This window comes from Malaclemys terrapin, chromosome 2, assembly GCF_027887155.1.
Source record: "Malaclemys terrapin pileata isolate rMalTer1 chromosome 2, rMalTer1.hap1, whole genome shotgun sequence".
Classification (NCBI taxonomy): Eukaryota; Metazoa; Chordata; order Testudines; family Emydidae; genus Malaclemys; species Malaclemys terrapin.
In genome coordinates this window covers 86,032,569-86,050,100 of record NC_071506.1, presented here as the reverse complement: position 1 = coordinate 86,050,100, position 17,532 = coordinate 86,032,569, and the positions used below count along the sequence as shown (strand labels likewise).

The following is a 17,532-nucleotide window of genomic DNA, read 5'->3' as shown; positions in this document are numbered from 1 at the left end:
TGGACCTATATATTCTATCTACATTAATACAACAGAGGTCAAGCTACTTAGCTTAACAAAGAGAAGGTTAAGGAGTCACTTGATCGCAGTTAATAAGTATTGACCCGAGGAAACAAATATTTGATAATGGGGTCTTCAGTCTAGCAGACAAAAGTATAACACAATCGGATGACTAGAACTTGAAGCTAGACAAATTCAGACTGGAAATTAGCTGTAATATTTTAACAGTGAGGGTAGTTAACCTTTGGAACAATTTATCAAGTGCTGTGGTAGATTCTCTATCAGTGGCAATTTTAAAACCAAGAGTAGATGTTTTTCTAAAAAATATGCTGTAGATATTATTTTGGAAGTTCTATGGCCTGTGTTATACAAGAGATCAGACTGGATGATCACAATGATTCGTTCTGGGATCTATGAATCTATAGGTACATTGTCAGCAGAGTGAACTGCTTCAGATTGGCAAATATAGACAAACAATTGCAAAAACACATGTTTTAAAATGGATACACAAGCACAGAGTAGTGTTATTCCAAGGAAAATATGTAATATCGTACAGAAGTTTGTTTCATGTTCAGAACTAAAACAATAAAATCTCTTGAAGTAGCAGCAGCTAAACTCTCAGAAGCAAATTTTCTTCAGTATTAACTGCAAGACATGCTCTTAGCAAACAGATTGAGATGTGTCATGCTCTCATTTGGCAAACACTATCTGGATGTTATAAATTTAAGCAAATGCCAGTTATTAGTACTTTTTCCAAGATATTTTGAAGATCTTTGAGGCATCACCACATGATGAAGTTTTACTAGAGGATGTTTTAATTTGAGTGAGGGACCTTTGAGAACACAACAAAAGGACTTAGGCAGATTTTTCAGTGAAGAAAGGAAAGACAAGTTTCAAAAGTAAAAAAGCCGATTAACAGAACTGATCTGTTATGGACATAAATTGAGCAACTGCAGATAAAGTAATACAGTTAAAGCAGTGGGAGATGTAACTGAGGCATTCCTGACATCTGCTGATGCAATAAAAAAATGTAAAATCTTATTTCTGCAAAGAACAGATAAGGGCATGAGAGAACATGCATCAGTGCCAGCAAAATCATTACAGGCACCAGCACTGCCATAGTCACCAAATGCAGAATCGTTGCAGGCACCATCACCAAAATTGCCAAGTCCAACCAGCACATGACTGAAGCCAAAAGCTAATCAGTCTAGTCAGTATGACGGTGAGTATGCTAGTGCAGCTCTAATCACAGAGGGTGGGATTTAAAATGCAAACACTTAGCTATGCCTAGTGGGAACTACATGACTTAGATTCAACCGAGTGATTCAAGTGAATGTCTCAGGAGTGACATGCGTCCTGACAAACCTGACTACTGAGTACTTATTAAACAATATACTGTCTACATGCTAGTATGCTTGGCCACCTCTGCTGTAGCATAACCCAGGATCAATATGTTGTGACATAGTGTATTGTACCAATATGGCATGAGCATTAACACAGAGCATTTCATACCACAGGTGATGCGTGAACTTCAAATAATTCTGATGTAACAAGCAGATATACTTATTCCAATTTGTATAAACTTCTCCATGCTGAAGATTAATTAGAAAATTCCACAGAAAAGAGCTTTTCCACAGAATGTTAGACACCCCCTAGTTTGGGCAGAGCTGGAAATACTGTGAGAATAGCCTTTTTTGCACTATTTTAATATGTCTGCATCCAGTCTTAGGTGAAACCAGAAAGTGCATAAGCACATGAAAATGGGGGTGGGGGAGGGAAATAAAAATGAACAAAACTGTTTTTGAACTTGAAAAACAACGTGGAACAAATTTTTGGTGAAGATCTGAGTTAGTTACAGTGGCAGATTAATAATTTTGCCGCCCCTAGGCCGGAAAATAATTGCCGCCCTGGCCCCGCCCCTGCTCCGCCCTTTTCCCGCCCCCATTCCAACCCCCTCCCCAAAGTCCCTGCCCCAACCCCGTCCCCTCCCTTCCCTTATTGGATCCCTTCCCCAAATCCCCGCCCCCGCCTCTTCCCCCAGCGCGTGGCGTTCTCCCTCCTCCCCTCTCCCTCCCTGCCACGCAAAACAGCTGTTTCGCGGCGCAAAAACTGGGAGGGGAGAGAAACAGGACGCGGTGGCACACTTGCAGAGGAGGCGGAGGTGAGCTGGAGCAGGGGGGTGGGGCGCGGAGGGGAAGCTTCCGCCCCTGAAAATTTGCTGCCCTAGGCCTAGGCCTTATCAGCCTAGGCAATAATACAGCGCTGGTTAGTTGCCAATCCTTATGCCCTGCTGTAACTTCCAGGGACAGCATATCCGTTTTTTTTAATTAGTGGAACATGTGCTAACCTTTGTGCATATAAGTTTGGTATAGTAGAGCTTGTAAATGTGAAAGATACAATTTCTATTGACAGGTGACATTCTCTGGAAACTGAAAAGCATATTGGATGCCTCTAGTTTACTAAAAACATATTTTTATAGCTTTCTCTCTTCTCCTTAAGTCTATAATTGTGCAATACACTATACAGCTCTCGCTATAAAACTACTCGAGGATGCTCACTCTAAATACTTTTGTACAAGCTTCACTCCAAGCATTTCATTGTCATTATTTACCTTTGCAGAAAGGAAATATGTCACTGTGATAGCCATTTAGCTGCCAGGTAGAATGCTATTGGAATATTTTGACTTATGCTACTGAATCTGGAGCAGCAGCAGTTACTAAAAAGAACAAATTGTCTTGCAGCTGCAAATCATTTTTGTTCCAAAGCTAAAAGGAACAATGTTTTTGTCATAATAGCAGCTTTGTTTGTATGTGTGTGTTTTATCAGACTATATATCTGAACATCCCCACCCAGGCTAAGACCTCTCATGCAGCATTTCATTCTTCCTCAAATGGTATTTGTTTAAACATCCATATTAACCCCCCCCTGAAAATAAGGGCGAGGGACCAAATTCTGACAGGTGCAAACACATGCCTGAGACCCCAACAACAGTCAAGTGAGTTGGAAACTGACCATTCATGTTATGGCTCCCCACATAACTCATAACTGTGGGAGGCAGCTCCGCATGCTGTCCATAACAGGAGCCATGGAGGGCTATTTTTGGTATGGCATAATGCCATCTTGTGACATTGCATGTAATTAACAGGAAGGGCAGAGGCAAGAGGAAGTAGGCTCAAAAGAGTCTGGAGACTGTCAAAGTTTAGGGATTCTCTGAGGGAGACAGTGTTAATGGTATATTGTGATGATAAATTAAAGCCTTTCACTAAAACCTGTGTACTATATCTGAGAAGGGGATATGGGTTGGGGGATAAACTCATATGTTTATGTACATATACATTCTCCTCATACAGACTATGCCAGTGTGGGACTCACATTGGCTGCTTCAAACATATGTTTTCTCATTGTGCATTCATATAAGTGCATATAACACAGTATGTGCACTGAACACATAGATTTGCTCATTTGGGAGATCAATTTACATAGGTACAGAATTTAGCCCTTAGACTGGGAAAGCTGACAAAACTTTCACTGAAGTGGCATCAAAATGTGATATTTACTGTAATAGTGACTGGAGGGTTATTTACAGGCTCACTATTTATGTTTTCAACTACACAAATGATGCTGTCTAGTCCATGGTGTAGTTCATCACTAAATATAGAAATTATTCATGACTTAAAAGTGAGAATAGGGCCCATTAGAAAGACATGAACAATATAAGCCTTGTGACTGGCAATGCTGACAACAAGAGTACACACATTCTTTCAAAGGAAAACAGTGGGGCAGCTTTGAGGTCTAAACTTTTCTCTTAGAAAAAAGAAACCAGGAAAGATCCTGAAAGCAGATAATGTGTCTGATGAGTAATTTAGGGCTAGTCACAAATAATCATCTCTTTGTTCCTACCAAGTTATAACATTAAATATTATCCTTAAAAATCGGAACAGAATAACCGCTCCTTATAACTGCAATGTCAAGGAAATAGAGTCGGCACTGCATGCTTGTTATCTTTGCTCATGCAACTAGAAACAATACTGATTAAAAACCAACAAACAAAAATCTATGAAGGTCTCAACTTCAGCCCAAATCAAATATCAATTGGTCATGTAAAACATTCTTGGGAAGTTGCATTTTGGAATGTTCACAGTAATTATTCTCATGTTCAATTTAGATAGATGGGATTTAAAAAACATAAACATAAGAACGGCCATACAGGGTCAGACATATGTCCACATGTTTGTTGACCCCTTCAAAGAGCTCTAATAGATTAGTAAGACACGATTTCCCTTTACAGAAACCATGTTGACTATTGCTCAACAGTTTATGTTTTTCTATGTGTCTGACAATTTTATTCTTAACTATTGTTTCGACTAATTTGCCCGGTACCGACGTTAGACTTACTGGTCTGTAATTGCCGGGATCACTTCTAGAGCGCTTTTTAAATATTGGCGTTACATTAGCTAACTTCCAGTCATCGGGTACAGAAGCCGATTTAAAGGACAGGTTACAAACTTTAGTTAATAGTTCCGCAACTTCACATTTGAGTTCTTTCAGAACTCTTGGGTGAATGCCATCTGGTCCCAGTGACTTGTTAATGTTAAGTTTATAAATTAATTCCAAAACCTCCTCTAGTGACACTTCAATCTGTGACAGTTCCTCAGATTTGTCACCTACAAAAGCCAGCTCAGGTTTGTGAATCTCCCTAACATCCTCAGCCGTGAAGACTGAAGCAAAGAATCCATTTAGTTTCTCCGCAATGACTTTATCGTCTTTAAGTGCTCCTTTTGTCTCTCGATCATCAAGGGGCCCCACTGGTTGTTTAGCAGGCTTCCTGCTTCTGATATACTTAAAAAACATTTTGTTATTACCTTTGGAGTTTTTGGCTAGCCGTTCTTCAAACTCCTCTTTGGCTTTTCTTATTACATGCTTGCACTTAATCTGGCAGTGTTTATGCTCCTTTCTATTTGCCTCACTAGGATTTGACTTCCACTTTTTAAAGGAAGTCTTTTTATCTCTCACTGCTTCTTTTACATGGTTGTTAAGCCACGGTGGCTCTTTTTCAGTTCTTTTACTGTGTTTCTTAATTTGGGGTATACATTGAAGTTGCGCCTCTATTATGGTGTCTTTAAAAAGTGCCCATACAGCTTGCAGGGATTTCACTTTAGTCACTGTACTTTTTAACTTCTGTTTAACTAACCCCCTCATTTTTGCACAGTTCCCCCTTTTGAGATTAAATGCCACAGTGTTGGGCTGTTGAGATGTTCTTCCCACTACAGGGATGTTGAATGCTATTGTATTATGGTAACTATTTCCAAACGGTCCTGTTATAGTTACCTCTTGGACCAGCTCCAATCAGGACTAAATCTAGAGTTGCCTCTCCCCTTGTGGGTTCCCGTACCAGCTGCTCCATGAAGCAGTCATTTAAAGTATCGAGAAATTTTATCTCTGCATTTCGTCCTGAAGTGAAATGTTCCCAGTCAATATGGGGATAATTGAAATCCCCCACTATTATTGGGTTCTTATTTTTGATAGCCTCTCTAATTTCCCTTAGCATTTCATCATCATTATCACTGTCCTGGTCAGGTGGTCTATAATAGATCCCTAATGTTATATTCTTATTAGAGCATGACATTTCTATCCATGGAGATTCTATGGAACATGTGGATTCACTTAAGATTTTTACTTCATTTGATTCTACATTTTCTTTCACATATAGTGCCACTCCCCCTCTTCCCCCCCCCCCCCCGCACGACCTGTTCTGTCCTTCCAATATATTTTGTACCCCGGAATGATTGTGTTCCATTGATTGCTCTCAGTCCACCAGGTTTCTGTGATGCCTATTATATCAATATCCTCCTTTATCACGAGGCACTCTAGTTCAACCATCTTATTATTTAGACATCTAGCATTTGTGTACAAGCACTTTAAAAACTTGTCACTGTTTATTTGTCTGCCCTTTTCTGATGTGTCTGATTCTTTATGTGAATGTTTATTATCTGATCTGGCCCATACATTTTCCTCCTCCATCCTCTGCTCCTGACTATAAAAAACATCAGACCAAAAATAGCACCGTATATCTCTATGGAAATCATTCTAGCTACAACAGTTGAGCATCATTACACTGTGTAAACCTATAAGGTACCTGTTCACGTTATTTTGTATTAAACCTATTAATACTAAGGAAGGGATTCTGTTCTTCAACCATGAATCCTACCATAAAGCACTGTGCACACTTCAATATAACAATGGTTTATATTTACTAAAGCAAAACAATCAAATTGTGCTTGTGCTTCACCCATGCAAATCCACTGAAGGTCATTTCAACTCACGTTCCATATGGGAACTAGTGAAAGTACTGTATATAGCTCTTGAAGTATGACATTAATAAGCCAAACATAAAAGTATATATATATATATTCAGGTCCTGTTGGTATCCAGGAAGGATCTCGCCCCAGCCTAAGGGGAGGATCCACAGGTCCATGATACCAAATAATTGTGGGAGACAACTAATGAAAGAACAGGAATGGGAGTGAGGTCACAGGGCTAAACGAAGGGAACCCGATGGGGACACTGCCAGACAAACATCAGAAAGGATTCAGGAGATCAAAACTTTGGAGGGAATCCTTTTCAAATCTGTGAGAATCTATTCCCCCGGTTTTTAGTACTAAAACTGCTAAGGCTCTCCATTGCAGCCACTAATTCTTTTGGCCAAAGATGACTGTGAAAGTCACTTAATTTCTTTCAGATTAATGCTTCTCATTTACTAGACAGAGAATTACTTTTGAGCTGATGTGCATACTTCCATTTTTAATGTACAGATGCTTCATCAGCATTTTAGATCCTGCAACCTTTACGTAGGCAGCTCCAACTCCTTCGTAATGTTTTTACATTTTATATTTTTGAGTTTCATACTACAGTGTTGAGATTTTTTGGTTATTATGATTAATTTTACACCACTTATGTATACAGTAATGAAGTTTTAAATTGGGTTTCACTAGCAGCGAAACATATACACTAGGTATAGGATAGTGGGTAATGAGTTTTAGCTAATTACTTAGTTAGGTTTAGAGTTTCTAGGTGACCTATTGTATTCACTACACTATTTTGCATGATGAAGCATTGGTTATGAAATCACATCAATAATCCATATGTCTAGTTTAGGCATATTGTCTTTGTATTTTTTTATTTTTGTTTGACATCACTTGTATATTTGTCTCTTCTGTAATAACTTTCAACTAAGCATTGGAAAGAGCTTTATACACATTTATAAAGCCTCACAGCCCCTCAGTGAGACAGGTAAGTATTAATATTCCTATTTTACAAATGGAAAACCAAAGCACAGACTTGCCCAAACTCAAAGCAACTCAGCAGAAGAATGGGGGAACTAAACTGGCTCTTACCTTTAGGCATGCTCCCTCCCTATAGGCCTGAACCCAAGTCCACTAGAGTCAATAGGAGTCTTTCCCTGCAATTGTATAATTCACATAGTAATTTATATATTATTTAAAGTTTAAAATACCAATACAAGAAATAAGTTAAATAAGATGCTGCTTCTAATGGTAATGGAGAGACAAAGCAGAGTCACATTAGCCTCTTGTGGTTTATAAGAACTGAAGTAAAAACATTGTGTGCCAAAGGGAGAGAGACACTAAGAAATAAAACTCTTATTTTGAGCTTCTGAGTGGTATGATATTCACAAAAGACTAAACAACACAAATGTGCCCTGAACTAATAGCAGGCTGGCACAGAATTTTTTAAAGAAATGGAGCTATTCAAAAAGAAACTTGAAATCCTAGTTACACTTAGTTCTTACAAAATTGCCCACTTGCCCCAACAACACTTAATCCCCATCACACTGTTTCTCAACAACAGCCTGTGGCCTGGCAACACTCCCTGAGACAGCCCTGACACAGTTTAGGAAGGCAGAGAAATACTGAGGCCTATCATACTTGCTCTGTCTGATCTTCTTTTTCTGGAAGGGAGGAGGGGGAATAAGGGGATAAGAGGGAAGACAGGCATATTGATAGCCTCCAGAAGAGAAGTCTGTTTCAAAGCCAAGAGCTCAGGCCCTGAGTCTCCTTCCAGGAAAGCCACACATTCAATATATTAATATTAAGAGACTCCTGCAATGTTCATAAACATAAATAGCTAAACCAGGAGTTCTCAAACTGGGGGTGAGGACCCCTCAGGGAGTTACGAGATTATTACATGGGGGGGTCGCGAGCTGTCAGCCTCTACCCCAAGCCCCGCTTTGCATCCAGCATTTATAATGGTGTTAAATATATTAAAAAGTGTTTTTAATTTATAAGGGGGGGTCACATTCGAGGTTTGCTATGTGAAAGGGTACCTTTACACCAGTATAAAAGTTTGAGAACCACTGAGCTAAATGGACTGGATAGCAACGTTGAAATGGAATCAGTGGCAACATGTTAGTACTACAGCAGATGGTAATGACCATCATGAACTGGTATAAATCAGTCAGCCCAGTCCAACAACAACAATCTTTACCCGAGAAAACTTTTTTCCTGAGTGGTTATTGACTCAACAGTGTGAGCTAAGAAGGTTTTAGGAGCAGCACTACCACAAAAACAAAAGGGGAAAATGCTCACAAGGGTATAAAACAGAAAACAAAAAGAGTCCCTTATATCCCAATGTCATTCTCTAACTCCTTGCTTAATTTGCTTCCTACTAATCCTTCCCTATGGCTTTCAGGGAGTTGTATTTATAAAGTTCCCTGATGAAAGCCCTTAGCTCCTCATTATCATCAGCCAGGAGTCCTGTTTTATTCCCTAACTCTTTCCACCTGTATGGAGTAGACTCTGGAGGCTTGAGAAGGGAGTTAACTGATTGTTTGCCAAACCCAAAATAGGGTTTCTGTGCCCTGTCAGTCAGTAATGTTTAAAAAATGATTTAGGCCACAAAAAGTTCTGAATAGAATGGAAAAAATATTTTAGAAAAAACTAAATTTTAAGACCAATCACAGTTTAAAATACTCACACGGGGCAAAAAGCAGAATGAGAAAGAAATGAATTTATTAATATAATACATAGAATTTCCTCTTGACTTTGGGTTACCTGGTTAGAAATATCTAAACTGGTAGGGCTAGGAATCTCTGCTGGCATAAATCAGATTCAGTGTAGTGGAACCAGTTCACTCCAGCATTTGGCTTAATCTGCAAAAGTAGAAATTTAGAACATTACTGCCACCTGAGATGATTATTTTTAATGTAGAACTCTTGGAGCTAGATTCCAATTTCTTGAAAATTGCTTCAGAAGGATTTTTTAATATATTTTATTTGTGTTGTGCTCCAAAAGCTTGTTTTCTGTGCAAATAAGTTTTAAAATGTTAGACAAACATAGTGATGATCTGGTTTGTTTAAACTGGCATGAAGATAAACAGACAATAGCTAATTAAGCAAAGAGGAGGTAGGGACAGGGGAAGTTATGGAGAAAGAGATTAAGAAAAACATAGTTCCATGTTTTAAGACCAATACACAGCCAATCTCCCCTCTAAATTCCACTCAGCAGGAAATTACTAACTTCCCTATCAAGTACCAGGAAAGAAAACTGAGCAACCGGTAAAAAACCCCTACAATCAATAGATTACAACAATAATTAACTAACTTTTAATCATCTAAAATGTGTAGAAATGCAGTACTACAAAATTCCCTGCCCTTACACAGCACAAAAGGGAAAGTGGCTACAGCTGGTAAATTGAGAATTCCCACACTGGAGAAGAATTCTCAGCTGGTATAAAGACAGCTTCAGTGCCTCACCCATGCTGGGATAGGAAGCATGCTGGGGGAGAGAGGAGGGTATGCCAAGGATGAGTGGGGAGGCTATGCCAAGTCACAGCTGGCATATGGTCCTTTAGGGTATGTCTACACTACATCTGGGAGTGAGCCTTCCTGTCTGGATCCACAGACTTGTGTTAGCGGGGCTTGCACTAGCACACTAAAAATAGCTATGTAGACACTGTGGCTTGGGCTGGAAGTTGGGCTGTCTTCCCGCCCGGCCCCATTGGCTTTAGAGTCTAAACTCCAGCGTGCGGCAACATTTACACAGCTATTTTTAGCATGCTAGCACGAGCTCTGCTAGCACAAGTCTGTGGACTCAGGCTGGGAATGTCATTTTTTAGAATAGCAGAACCATAAGAATAGAAGGTACCAGTACAAGCCAACCTGTACAGACCAATAAGTACTATATAGTGTCTGGAACCAGATATCCTGATAAGGACAGCAGAGTTTTTCCATCCCAAAAGCTAGTCTTTGTTGCTTTTATATGGTTCTTTATTGTTCTTAACTCAAGAATAGAATTTGCAATTAAGCTATTAGAGCCATGTTTAATTTTTAATCTGAGCACTAATTTAATCTTTAAGAATGCAAAAACCTTGCTTTTGGTGCAAAAGACAACAAATATGTACTACATGAACATGAGTCATGTAAGATCCACCCCACTGCTCTGTCTAGGGTGACCAGATGTCCCGATTTTATAGGGACAGTCCTGATATTTGGAACTTTGTCTTATATAGGCACCTATTACCCCCCACCCTGTCCTGATTTTTTCACACTTGCTATCTTGTCACCCTAGCTCTGTGAGTGCACTGTACATCCTTAGTTACACCCTCTCTGCTACTCCAATTCAGGGCATCTCCAGCTGCATGCTGTATTTTTGGACTAGATTGAAACTACCAAACATTTCTGAACACACATTAGGGTCCATTTTTCTATCCTGGTTGACCTCTTTCTGCTCCTATAGTTTGTTTCCTCACAGCTGCATCATGTAATAGTGCTCAGTTTGTAGAACAGCATTGTCCATGTGTAGAAACAGAGAGGCCAATATCACTTCTGTTCCCACAGCACTAACTTTTTGCAGACTGAGAACAACATCACTTTTTAAAAAAAAAAACTAGTCTGAACTTAAATCTCTCTCTTTAAAGAGAGTTACTTACAATTAATGAAATTTTCCAGTGACTGAGTTTGGTGCTGTAGTGTACTCCACAGTCCATTCCATGACTGCTTAATCTGGCCCAGGAAATGGCCAGACCTGGAGTGACACTATGCAGCACAAATTGTGTCCCTCATTCTGCAAGGGGGAGAGCCAGTGAGCTGCATGACCTGTGTCTTCCAGCAGCCTCGGTGACGAATCCCCCTTCTGTATACAGCTGAGCCTGTCACAAGAAATTTTACCCCTACTCATCATTGATTTAAACAGCTCTTCAGTACTGTCCTATATTTTAAAACACAACAAACCAATGCAACAGTTTAGTTCCTGATTCTGTAATGAGCTTTAGGTGAGCAGATTCCTGTGCCTTTGGAGTTCCACTGGCTTCAGTGGGGTTCCATGTGTATGCAGGAGATGTCCACATACAATTTACTGCACGATCAGGGCCATAAAACCCAAACCTTAAGAATACAGACAACAAAATATCACAAAATCCCTCCTAACAAATAAGAACAGATATATCATAGCCATATTGAAATGACAAGTGGGCCTTGGTTGCTATGTTATAGTATGGTATGGGAAGAACATAAAGACAACAACATATCAAGGAAAGTAAAATAAAAACCAAGCTATAACCAAGTGTGTGACTTAGCATGCTTTGACTATCTATTTTGAGTCTCTCCCAGTCACACGCTAATAACCTTCAGTTATTATCTTTATCTCATCTTTGTACCTGACTAGGTGTATCTTATTTTGAAGGTCCCTGGTTACCATAGCTATAATTTCATACCTTCATCAGCCTTAGTTTCAGATTATTTTTTTTTCAAAATTCAGGCAATTATTATTGTGAACTGACCTTGAAGTTATTTGCACATCATCAGCTGGTGTGGAGCAATACACACACAGTGTTTGTTGTGACTGTGGGTTGTTTCAGATGTTCTGTCCTAACAACCTGTTCTACTATGCATGCTGATGAAGCATTGGAGGTTCTGTTTATCTGACCTGCTGTGGAATGTACAAGTTCCGAATCGCATGATACACTTTAACAATGAACATGCTACTGGGTTAGGCACCTAAGTATCTTTGTGGCTCTGGGCTTTGGTGCCTATCTTTTCACACAGACAAATTCAAATTAGAAACAAGGCACACAGTTTTAACAGTGAGGGTGATTCACCACTGGAACAAACTACCCAGGGAAATGGTAGATTCTCCAGCTGTTGATGGCTTCAAAGAAAGATTGGATGTCTTTTTGGAAAATATGCTTTAGTCAAACACAAATTATTGGGCTCAATGCAAGGGTGACTAGATGAAATTCTATGGCCTTTTGTGACCCAGGGACCCATTGTTGTCATCTGGGCAGAGGACAAACTGGGTGCACAGGATTTTACAGGGATCCCCTGGGTTGGATATCTGTATAATAGTTCACCAAAGGCTCAGGGTGGCATGAGAGGTCCCTACCAAGAGTCAGCAGTCCACTGGTCATCATAATCATTGTGAAATGTGTGTGCAGATAATATTTAAGGAATTATATCTATACTGAAAAGTATGTTCTCAAAGTCGTAGAATTAAGGCAGGACACCGGGGTGACATATCTAAGATATGTTCCTTTCAGGCAGGAGGTTAACAGACACCTATCTCCCTGTCTGGCCATTTGTGTATTGTGCATTACATGCCTTGCAAAGTATTTGCATACTGAGCCAGGTGCCAGTTAAGAGATTGTGAAATCTACAAGAGATTAAATCTATCGGAAGGAACAAATGGCAGGGGGTGTCCTGTTTATGAATAAAGACAAGGGATTGGTCTGGTATATTTTGAAGTGCAAAGGGACACACTGGATCCTTCACTGAGGAGCCAAACTCACACCCTGATTGTCTCATGAAAGAAGCACTGCAAGGATTTGGGGTGAGCAACACTCTACAAGACATGAAAATATTTTGCAAATTAAGTCTAAGGCTTAAGCTTTGAAACATGTTATGATTTTATATGTAACCATGTTTCCAATACTTCTACTTGCTATCTATGCTTTGCTCAATAAACTTATACCTGATTTTATTGTAAACATGTATAAATGGTGTGTTTTAAGCGGAGTGGTGATCTGAGGTGGAACTGTTTCTTTGGAAGCACGAGTCTGAACACTGCAAGTGTCCAGTGGACCAGTGGCTGGACACTCCAGGAAGATGCTCAGGGGGTTCAAACATTGGGAGGTGCCAATTGCTAACCTATAGCGTGGCAGCAGGGCTTGTGAGGCCTAGAAGGGAGTGTTTCTGTTGCCCATGTCTGGGGCAGTCAGGGAGCTGATCCCTGGCTGGCACAGAAAAGGCTTCCTCACACTAAGGGCAGATGGTTCCTCAGCGAGGAGCCTCACAACCCTGGTATCTCCGGGAAGTGAGACACCTGTACTATACAGGAGGTCAGAGAAGATCTTAACATCTGTAAATATACCCATCTAGTCCCCTTATTAGCGTAGTTTAATTCCTATAAGACAGTGAATTCAAATTTGAAATAAAATATAGTTAGTCAATAGATTTTGAAAGATTTTACAAAGTCACTCCACTAGTAAATTATAGTTTATTTCAGTCTGTCTGGTTTTCTCGGGATTCAGCTACTAATCTGCGTAATTCCAGGCTGATTATCTAAGCTGATTGAAATTTGACAACATATATCTTTTGTAATTGGGGTTTCAATTCAATGACAAGAAAATGTTTCATTTTCAATTAATTTTTGAATGAATTTTTTATTTTTTTTCCTTATTGGAGAAGAAAGTGTGTGTTTGTGGAGGGGTGGGGGGACAAAAATTCAAACCAATTTTTTTTCTGAAGAAAACAAATATTCATTTTGAATAAAAAAAATTGTTTTTTTTTGTCAAAAAAAAAAAGTGAAAAGTTTGAATGAAATGAAAACGATGTTTTCCTACATTTTCTATGAATAAACAAACACACACATTTTGTCCAGCTCTAATCATAGTGTTATTGCTTCAAGTAGATGTTATATGCACTTGGCAACATTGTGATAACTCTGATGGCACTGACAGTATTTTTCTTTTCTATTATGCAAGAAATCAAATATTCATCTTTTTCTGTGCTATCAGCATGGATCTTTGATGTATCAGGCATTCCAAGTAAATATGGAAGATTTCTCCAGTGTCTTTCCCTCTCTACAATATATAATCATGGTCTTGCCGTGGTAGTAACAATTATGACAGGCTTACAGCTATTACTGTCTGTTCAGCTACAGAGCGGTTGCCCAGCTGTCTGTACAGTAGTTTTTTTTTTAACTGCTCAAAGGTCTGTTGAAAATTCCTCAGTCTAAGGCAGCTCAGGCTTGTAGAAAACACTTAGTTCACATTGGCTGTACTCCAGGGTGTAACACAGTTATTAGCATAGTAACTCTGCTGTTAGTATTATATTATCTGATTCTTGCAGTCCTTCTCATACACATAGCTTGATATTTTTTCCTTGTAGGCAGCATGGTGGTTAGAGAAGGAAGTGGGTTTCAACTATCTGAGGGGTGTTGATATATAGCACCACCTCAGTTCACCGACTCTTAATTCATGCACCCACATTAGTTCTTATCCCTATTCTTTCTTATGGTGCATAGCACTCTATTATTACTGCTTGGCCCATCTCCTTCCTTTGTCCTTGTTAAAATTTGGCAGCAATGGGAGCAAACAGAAACTGCTGATTACATGCACAGCTGCTATGCTGTGGTTGCTATGCAGAAACCAAACTATTACATTTTTAATACAGTGCAGAGTATTGTACAAGCTTGTGCTGGGTACGCTGGCAGTTACTTGTGTCCCACGGTCTGCATTATGACTACTTCATATACATAACCAGAATTAAATTGTCAATAAGAGACACAAAGGTAAGATTTCAGAGTAGCAGCCGTGTTAGTCTGTATCCGCAAAAAGAAGAACAGGAGTACTTGTGGCACCTTAGAGACTAACAGATTTATTAGAGCATAAGCTTTCGTGGACTACAGCCCACTTCTTCATATATGCATCCGAAGAAGTGGGCTGTAGTCCACGAAAGCTTATGCTCTAATAACTTTGTTAGTCTCTAAGGTGCCACAAGTACTCCTGTTCTTTTTTAAAGGTAAGATTGTTAAACTCCTTACTCATAATGGCAAACCAAAGCGACTCTCCATCAGGTCGAAAGAGTTCATAACCTATCCCTAAATTAGTGAATATCATCACTAGCAGATCGAGATCAAAATTCTAGGTAGGACCTAGGTATACTTGCCTTATTTTCTGATCTGTTCACTAATGAAGACCCTTTTGAAAGTGCTTCCAAGTGCTCCCTTGTGGCTCCCATGGTGATCAGTGAAATCCTGCATCTGCAGCTTTGGAGCACCCTATGAAGTGTATACTATGCACGCTGGAGCACCAGTCTGACTTGGCTCATTCATTTGGAAGTGCTAGTTTGTTAAATTAAGATCTGTGGGGGGGGGACGGACACAGGAGTGGAATGACTGAAATACATTTTACATGAATTTTAAATTTCTAAATATGGTAGGACAGTGCCCCAGGTTCCTCAAAGAAAGAGTTGTAACTGCACGATAATATACTCTATTTAGAAACTTGCTGGCACTCCTGTTCTAAAGTGCCCTCACTTTGTATTTTTGCTTGCTTTTTGTACTGTCAGCACAGTGTGGTATTTTATCTGAGAAATTGATGCCATAGGTGCTGCACCTTTAAATTTTTAAAGCACCGCTCCTGTGTGCAGCTTTGTTTTTCCTCATAGCTCAATGCAGATTGTCAGTGAAGACAAATGCTGTGTATTCTTTCATAGGGACTTTACATTTCTTCTTTCTTGCTTCATTGTTCTTTTACCTGAAAAAGTCTGGGGACAACAGTATTGCTAACCCCAAACAATCAAAAGTCATGTCAGGCACCCAAAATCAGGAGATTGTTTTAAAAATGATGATTTTTTTTAAAAAATAGTGTTGGTTTTCTTGTCATTCCTTCTGTTTTTTGAACCATTATGATTCACATTTTCAAGATTTTCTCAGAAGGCATGAAGACAAGAAACTTACTTCTTTAAAAAAAAAAATTCTCACGTTCTCATATAATTACATGTATCCAGGAGCTGGGACTTTAATAAAAACACCAAGACACTAGATAAAATTGTGAGAGTTGTCAACACGGCTAAAATATACAAAGAAAACCAGCACTTGGTCTTTGGTTGCCCAAAATCAAAATATTTTTGGTTTTCAGTTTTTGATGAAAATGCAGAAAGAAAAAAAGAAAGAAAGAAAGAAAGAAACCCCTCCATTTTTCATTGAAATAAAAACATTTTGAATGAAAAATTTTGGCCAGCTCTAGCTTTTTATTCACTCTTTCATGAAGGGACAAGTTTTACCTTCCTCCCAAAAAAACCCAGAGGATTAATCACTTCTGCACATGGATTTTCCCAATATACTGACCTCAAAACTATTTTCACTTATATAGATACCTAAAGACCTGATCTTACAGTGTTGAGTACTCTGGCCTCAGTCCAGCAACCTATTTAACCACCAGCTCAGTTTTAAGCACATGAATAGCCTCATTGACTTTAATGAGACTATTCACAAACTTAAAGTTAAGCAATGTCTAATTGCTTTCCTACAGCAGAACCAGAGTTCTCAGCACCTTATAGGATCAACCCCTAAAATATAGCATTAGGAGCCTACGCTCCCATTTTAGAAAATCTTGGCTCTTTTTTTTTATAGCCTTAGGTTATTGCTTTGACACAGAGAAGTCCCAGAGGATCTAATTTTTTCTTCTCTCAACCTTCCCTCCTCTCATGGATTTCAGTAGATAGTTTCTCTCCTGGTTACACTTGTGGATCAATTCATACATCTTCTTATAATTGCAATAAAAGCAGTTATTTTTTACAAATCATACTGGGTGAAAAATATTAGAATTGATTTTAGACAAAAGACACGGTGGTGAACTTACTTTTCAAGTCTTCCAAAGCTCTTTCTTCTATGGATTGTAACTTGAACATGTCTCACAACTTGAAATCTATGACCTTTTAGTGACTTTTACAAACTACTTATTGCAGTCATGGTTTTTTCCTAACATCAGATAAAGTGCTGATAGGAGGGTTCTCACAGAGTATGTCAATAGTTTAATGTGCTATACACATAATTCCTGTGCTAATAAATCCTGTGATTGGAAATTTTGTAATTGCATATTATGGGATTAGTAAATACATGCCTCAGGTGCTCTCAACTTGGGAGCTATGTATTAATGCTCATCTTCAAATACACCTAGGCATGTCAAATGCTACTATGCTGGGGACTTTTTAATGTTAACTGTATTTGAAACTATTCCATATACTGAATAGGGCCTGTTTCCCCTTCCATTTATACCAGTGTAAATCAGGAATAGCTCCTCTGAAGTTAATGGACCTGGTTCCTTAAATCTGGTATAAGGGGTTGGGGCAAAATCCTTGCTCCATTGAAGTCAGTGTGAGTTCTGCCATTGATTTCAATGGAGCCAGGATTTCACTTCTGCAGTCTTTTCATTGATTGCAGTGAGCTTTGGATCAAGACCTAAGTGAGAGAGAAATCAGGCCCACACTTTACTATTTTCCCTCTTAGATACTGTTTA

At 39.1% G+C, this 17,532-nt stretch overlaps 1 protein-coding gene across 1 annotated transcript in view; it reads right to left on the bottom strand.

Annotated features, from left to right (window-relative positions):
- ARHGAP28 (Rho GTPase activating protein 28) overlaps nt 1-16,916 on the bottom strand; it is a 167,266-nt gene extending 150,350 nt beyond the window's left edge. The window contains exon 1 of the mRNA XM_054017582.1: nt 16,876-16,916. The gene's annotated coding sequence lies outside the window, so the exon portion shown is untranslated. The remainder of the gene's footprint in view (nt 1-16,875) is intronic.
- Nucleotides 16,917-17,532: the final 616 nt, after the last annotated feature.